The following is a 7,730-nucleotide window of genomic DNA, read 5'->3' on the forward strand; positions in this document are numbered from 1 at the left end:
GCTTTATTTAATTGCGTTATCCTATATTTCTCTTCACCAACGCAACGTATTCCTAGTTTTTATGTAAATCGTGTTGGCAAACACGCATTTGTGTCATGATACAGCAATTATAACCAAGGAATTATCTGCAACGAATCAAAAAAGTGAAAAATTGAGTAGCTGGTGTCAAAGTTTTCAAACTTTTTGCTTGCTTTTGTTGTTTAAGCCTATAAACATTGTTTATAGGCTTATACTGTAGTAGGCCTGCTTGAAGTAAACCCTAGGCTATTGTGGACCCAAGTTATCGCCACCTGTTTGAATAGCCGTCTGTATTTCGTTAGTAGCCTATCGCGAGTCTATTTTTTTAGTAGGCAACAGTTTCTACTGTTTGATTGGACAATTTCTAGCATGAGCAACTTCAGTGCTACGTTGAAACGTTTTTTATGCAAAATTTTTTTCATTTTAATTGGAAATTTTTTATCTTCTTTGATTTTGAGATCGTAGCAATTTGGTTTCGCTATGCGGTTAAAAAAATTATGGAATACTAATCCTAACTAAAGTATGAGAATCATAGCCTGCAAGGTAGAAAGCGTCAAGAAAAAACAAAATGCTTCCCAGTAAACATTGATTGTTGGGGCAACATTGGCAAGAAGTTGGCCGCAACATTGGCAAGATGCAGACGCCAACATTGGCAAGATGTTTTATGCACCATTTGGATGCATCTGGCCAGCGTTGGCGTCTGCATCTTGCCACCGTTGGCTTCTGCATCTTGCCAACATTGGATTATGCATCTTGCCAACGCTGGCTTCTGCATCTTGCCAACATTGGCTTCTGCATCTTGCCAACGGTGGCAAAATGTTTTATGCACCATTTGGATGCATCTGGCCAGCGTTGGCGTCTGCATCTTGCCAACGCTGGCTTCTGCATCTTGCCAACGTTGGCTTCTGCATCTAGCCAACATTGGCTTCTGCATCTTACCAACGTTGGCAAAATGTTTTATGCACCATTTGGATGCATCTGGCCAGCGTTGGCGTATGCATCTTGCCACCGTTGGCGTCTGCATCTAGCCAACGACGACTTCTGCATCTAGCCAACGTTGGCTTCTGTATCTGGCCAACGTTGGCAAGATGGCTTGTGCACCATTTTGCTTCATCTGGCGCCTAAATTCTGGTTGACTTTTATGCACCATTTTGCTTCATCTGATCTATTGACTATTGTGATGCCCGCGCTTTGACCAAGGTTGGCCATGCGAAGCAAGCTGGTGCATAAAACATCTGAACAGCATTGGCATCTACATTTGCCAAACGTCTCTGTACTTAAACCTCGCTCATCACCAAAAGTTTATTGTTGAACCTAGCTAATCCTTGGGCGAAAGAACAGCAGCAACACGGATTTATAAGCAACACTTCTCCCTTTGTGACAAAGCAAAGTAACAGCCGAGCTTCGTATATTTTCACATTTATTAGAAACAAGCCACATCAAATCGTATTGATGGATGGAGATTCATTGCACATCAGCAGCTTTTTCTTGTGTATCTTTATCATTGTGAATTCCTGCGAATGAAACAAAAATATTTAATTCAAGAGGGCTGTTTGGCAACAGTGTAGGAATCATAGGCGTAGCCAGGGGGGCAAAAGGGGCCATGCCCCCCCAAATTTTCAAACTTTGGATTTCGAAGTTGAGCCCTTTGTTGAAAATGCAATAAAGTTTGTAGAAATTTATATCGTTTTCCAAGACATCTGGCTATTAACACCCCCAAGGACTTGTTTTACAGAAAGACAGAAAAACACAAGAAACAGAAATTACAGAAAGACACACAGAAAGACACCAATAAATTTTCCAAATCGTAAATCGCCCAAAATTTACGCGATTTACATTTCTTTGAACTAATTTGTGGAAGCAATTTCAGAATGGCTTACTCTGTTGGGCTTTTGTGTAGTTATTGAGTTTTTGTTTAGCTGTGTTTTTGGTGTTCTCTAATTTAGCCGCAGTTTTTGCCAGTTCGTGTGTAAGAGCTATCTTTAATAAGTTAATAGCTGTTTATCTGCTAATAAATTTCATACAAATATTACCCTAAAAGTGTTTTCAGAAAGCGCTATAATCCATTATTTGAGTGTAATTTTTCAAAATTTTTTCGGGGGAGTATGCCCCCGGACCCCCTTAGAATACGCGTGCCTTCGGCACGCTCTAACCCCGCTACCAGTTTTATTGCTTCAACCCACCAGGATACGCCACTGCACATCAAGTGGCGATGGCTTTAAATCAAACACTTTGTTGTTCTCTTCAATTCATCAAATATTTGGCCCCCCAAAACATTTTTCTGGCTACGCCACTGTGTAGGATTTTGATCAGTTGTCGTTCAGGATACTACGAAGTTAATTGACAATCTGCAATATCAATGTAATATCCCTCTCTCCAACGTGCGTGACAAAAAACTTATCATTCGATTCTGCGCCACGCAGAGCAATAATCAAGTTCCAATACATTCTAATTGCGTGTACAGTAGTTATTCAACAACTAAAGCAACACATGCGCTGTTGTCTTTCAAACATATAACAAGCTCACCAAAAGTTAGTTTTTGCCGTTTTCAGCCACCTTGCCTGTCCTTCCAATTTCGAAATCACTCTGAAACTCTTCATCAATTTGCTGCACGGCAGCAGCTTTGTCGTGCGCCATCACCATGTCTAATCATGAAAGTAAAAAAAGAAGTGTTAAATCAGTATATAAATGCCGACATAGCCTACTAACCACCATGTTCGTTGTTCACATCAATGCGAATACACCACTAAAACATTTTCATACATTACTCAATACTCTTCACAATTACATCATACATTAATCAAAAGAACAAAATGGCATAGTTATGACATAATCATTTAGTCGTAGTAAAAACATTTATCCGTACTCACCAAGAACAATCTTTTTCAGATTCTTTTTTAAACAATCAAACGAGTGCTTAGACTTCACGACGTTTTTTTTTTCCTTTCTTTTTTCTCGACATGCTTTGAACTGTGTTGTGTTCGATAATAATAGTTGGTAATAAGTCCACTGATACAATCGCTTGCATTTTTGCCAACAGCTTGACTTAAATTTGCTATCTGCAAAATGTAAATCGAATGTAATGACAGAGGTTTCATCCATCATATTAAAAAGCTTCAGCACTTGTTACAGACATTTTCGACTGTTACAAATGACAGCCAACGTTTAAAGTTTATTTCGGGATTCCAGTCGTCTGTTTTGTTGCGTATGTAGGTCGCAGTGTAGGCTACTGTAGGCTGTGTTGTCGAAATGGGCGCAGAATAAAACATGTTATTATTATTATTATTCAGTTGACGGCAATGAAAGCTACATTTGCAAATACTCTACAACCATCACAGACCTATCCACACGACATAAAAATACAAACACATTCAAGCAGTCAGGCAAACACTGCCGGAGCAGCAAAATCAAAGATTGAGCAGAACCCTACACATGTTGTGGGACATCACAAGCTCTGCTACTTTGCTGATATCTTCTTAGCACTCATCTAGAAGCACTGGCACTAAATTTGTCACGAGAATATTTCATATGAAAGTTTTCCATTGGTCATTGAGTTTTATAACTTTCTCTAAATTGAGTTTTATAACTTTCTTTAAATTGTGTAAACGTAGCCTAGTGACAAAAACGACTTTACACAATTATTTCAGGTTCAATGAATAAAAGACATTCACTTACCAGGTTTTCATAAACATTGTCGTAAGTCATTCCTATAGTTTCATTTTGATTATTTCTAAAACTTCTTTCGGCCGTAATAGGCCTATCTCAATTGAATTCGATTTTTTATATTTTCGATGCAAGAAGCGAAAATTCCTCTTAGCGCTGTTCACATAAGCATTGTGCTTTCGGCTCTCCACGTAATTGTGTATTGAGCACAACCGCCATGATTGAACAGTCGAAGTGAATCGAGTGACGTCATAATCCCTTTAGCAAAGGATTACGTCATGGCCTTTGTCTTCCTTCATAAAAAAACCAAGTTCTTCTGCTAAATTGCATCTCCTCACGTTGATATAACACATCGCCGCATTCTAAAGCTTTGTTGCCTCTTTCACTTCAACGCGTCATATTGCCCAGTCAAAGTTTAAGTAGTGACGTCATAATGGAGTTTTCACAACAATTATTGTGCCTGCAGTATTGTTCTATGCACCGCGAGAGGAGAAAAAACGATTCGCCGCATCGTTGAAAGTAAAAGTAGCGATCGTTTTGTGAAATCTCGCTTCAAGAAATTGAGGAGAGATTTCGACGCAACATGACTGCTCCTGAAGCTGGCCTATTGTGCAAGCTTTGCTACATTTAAAGTAAAGACGCCCCTTTGTTGGCGACACGAGAATCTCACCCACGTGGTCAAAATCAGACAGTGAGCGAGACTGCTCTCAGAACAAAATCTGCATCAATACTGCATCAGTGATACTGCATCAATCGATTTTTTTTACATTGATTCAGCGTCTGCAGACAGGTCAGCAGCGCGGCGGCAGTGCAGCCGCAACTCAATGATTACATGATCACCACAATCATGCTGCTGTGTCGAGTGCTACTAAACATCAACAAGTGAATTCGATTAAGCTTACAAGTTGTTTTAAATTTTCTTGAACTGCACGCAAATTTTGAGGTTAGTCCTGAAAAAATGTTTTCAAAAATATTACAAAACATTTTAGTATAGTTAAACTTGAAAATTAAAAAAGCTTTTGTTGAACACAAGAAAAAAATGAAGACCTGGCAACTTGAATTAGCAACCACGTTTTTAAGTTTATCGCTTGTTAGTTACCTTACCAACGTCTGCAGACGTTGAATCAATGTAAAAAGAACGGATTATGCTAGTTGGGTATTGCAGGCGCCAAAGCCTAAACTTTCTGGAAGTGTTCTCTGAATCACAAGACATTTATTGCACTAAATTATCTGAAGCAATTGAATATGAACAAACGATTTTTATCATGGCGTTGTTGGTACAAGAATACGGTATGCGAAAGAAACTGTATTTTTCCACTAAACCACATGAGTCATTTAGTTAAAGAGTCATTTTATTGTTGGCTATTAATATTTTCAAAGAATAAATCCAGTGAAGCTGAAATAAAGTAGCCAACGTTGCAATTGTTTATTTTGTAGAAACGCGTAGGGCGAATGGAAACTTTAAACTGGTTCGGTATCAAGCACGTTATCGCGTTCGCGTTTTGTTGCTCCTACCTTTTTCTAGACCTCTGCTCCGTTTGGCATAAACAAACTTGGCAAACTGTTGGCTACACTTCTGACCAACGCTGGTCTTAAATATTCATAGTATACTTGTACGGTATCAAAAAATAATAACAGCATTGATAGCCTATTATAAAAATGTAAAATTGTAGCAAAATCATGGTATACATTTGCATAATTTTAAAGAAAACACCGAAATTGTTATGAATTGGCACAACGCTGGCAATGCTTCTGACCGATGTTAGCCAACCACACAACTGTGTTTTGAAGCAATACCACATGAAAAGAGGTTTGTGTTAGTAATTTTACAGATTAAAACAAATAAACCTGAAATAAAATCTTTGAGACCTTTTTGAACGCATGATAAGAAATAAGTTATTGAAATTGTTGGCGTATTGTTGGCAACATGTTGGACATAATTGCCAATCTTGTGCCCTCACATCCAGCATATAGGCGACATTGCAATTGTTTATTTTGTGGAAACGTGTAGGGCAAATGGAAACTTAAACTGTTTCAGTATCAAGCACGGAATCACGTTCGCGTTTCTGTTGCTCCTACCTTTTTCTAGACCTCTGCTCCGTTTGGCATAAACAAACTTGGCAAACTGTTGGCTACACTTCTGACCAACGCTGGTCTTAAATATTCATAGTATACTTGTACGGTATCAGGAAATAATAACAGCATTGATAGCCTATTATTATAATGTAAAATTGTAGCAAAATGATGGTATACGTTTGCATAATTTTAAAGAAAACACCGAAATTGTTATGAATTGGCACAACGCTGGCAATGCTTCTGACCGATGTTAGCCAACCACACAACTGTGTTTTGAAGCAATACCACATGAAAAGAGGTTTGTGTTAGTAATTTTAAAGATTAAAACAAATAAACCTGAAATAAAATCTTTGAGACCTTTTTGAACGCATGATAAGAAATAAGTTATTGAAATTGATGGCGTATTGTTGGCAACATGTTGGACATAATTGCCAATCTTGTGCCCTCACATTCAGCATATAGCCGACGTTGCAATTGTTTATTTTGTGGAAACGTGTAGGGCTAATGGAAAGTTTAAACTGTTTGGGTATCAAGCACGTTATCGCGTTCGCGTTTTGTTGCTCCAGCCTTTTTCTAGACCTCTGCTCAGTTTGGCATAAACAAACTAAAATGAAACTACTTTGTTGGCAAACTGTTGGCTACCCTTCTGACCAACGCTGGTCTTAAGTATTCATAGTATACTTGTACGGTATCAGAAAATAATAACAGCATTGATAGCCTATTATTAAAATGTAAAATTGTAGCAAAATGATGGTATACATTTGCATAATTTTGAAGAAAACCCCGAAATTGTTATGAATTGGCACAACGCTGGCAATGCTTCTGACCGATGTCAGCCAATCACACAACTGTGTTTTGAAGCAATACCACATGAAAAGAGGTTTGTGTTAGTATTTTTACAGTTTAAAACAAATAAACCTGAAACAAAATCTTTAAGACCTTTTTGAACGCATAATAAGAAGTATTGAAATTGTTGGCGTAATGTTGGCAATGTTGGCAAAATGTTGGACAAAATTGCCAGCCTTGTGCCAACATACCCAGCATATAGCCGACGCTGGCCCAGCAATCAATGTTTGCTGGGTTGCGATTGCGTAAAAGTGTTTATTTTAAGATATAGGCTACTCACTGCTTTCACTTAGGAGTGTTTTAAACAAGGCACAACGTATTTCAAAATTTTGTTTTGCTTGATAAATAATGGCTTAGGCTATAATAATTAATCAAAGGGCAGGAGCGGATGTATGGGGGCCCAAGGGGCCCGCCCCCCCCCCCGAAATTTTGTAAAATTGTTGAATGGTTTCAAACATCTCAGCCAGGAATTAGCAACAAGAAAACATAGAGACTTAGCTTTATTACCGAAAAAATGCCGAAGAAAACATGATCTTATCATTTTGCTATGCCACCGGACAGCACCATTTTACAGGAATATTTATACCCATATTTTTGTTGAAAATGCTCTCAGAATGTACCAAGTTTAAAGTAATTTTTCAAAATTTTTTGGGGGAGGCCCCCCAGACCCCCCGCCGCTGGGTGTCGCCTTTAGCGAACACGCCGTCGGGCTTCGCCCGCCGGCCGGCAAACCCCCCCAAATTCCTGACTACGCCACTGATTGTTCATATCTGTTTTATCTTTTTATTACTTTTTAAATTCATTTTCAAATTTTCTGGCCCCCCAAAACAAAACTCCTAGATCCGCGCCTGTCAAAGGGTTTGTAGAGATTTTTATCATCATTGACCTGCTTTTTTCTGTTGCAAAATAAAACAAAAGACTGCAATGAGTATTTATAATGCCTTTTTGCTACGAAATGAAATCTTAACGTAGCCTAATTGAAACGAAAAACGTCTTCGTATTCCATAAGAAAGACTGGCCACATTCCGGGTGGACAGTGGATTGCATTCATGGTTTACATCGCATCGCCCACTTTAACCAACAAATATTGTAACACAAAAGCGCAATGTTAGTGAAGCTTACTTGAC

The 7,730-nt window shown here is 38.5% G+C and overlaps 1 long non-coding RNA gene across 1 annotated transcript; it reads right to left on the reverse strand.

Annotated features, from left to right (window-relative positions):
* Positions 1–1,472: 1,472 nt before the first annotated feature.
* Positions 1,473–3,719, reverse strand: LOC145782501 (uncharacterized). The gene is made up of 3 exons (XR_014290841.1): positions 2,889–3,719; positions 2,545–2,663; positions 1,473–1,532 (listed from the first exon to the last, which is right to left on the reverse strand). It is a non-coding gene; the product is annotated as an uncharacterized LOC145782501 (long non-coding RNA).
* Between the last annotated feature and the right edge of the window lie 4,011 nt (positions 3,720–7,730).

The sequence above is a fragment of the Aplidium turbinatum genome, chromosome 13 (assembly GCF_918807975.1).
Source record: "Aplidium turbinatum chromosome 13, kaAplTurb1.1, whole genome shotgun sequence".
NCBI classification, from domain to species: domain Eukaryota; kingdom Metazoa; phylum Chordata; class Ascidiacea; order Aplousobranchia; family Polyclinidae; genus Aplidium; species Aplidium turbinatum.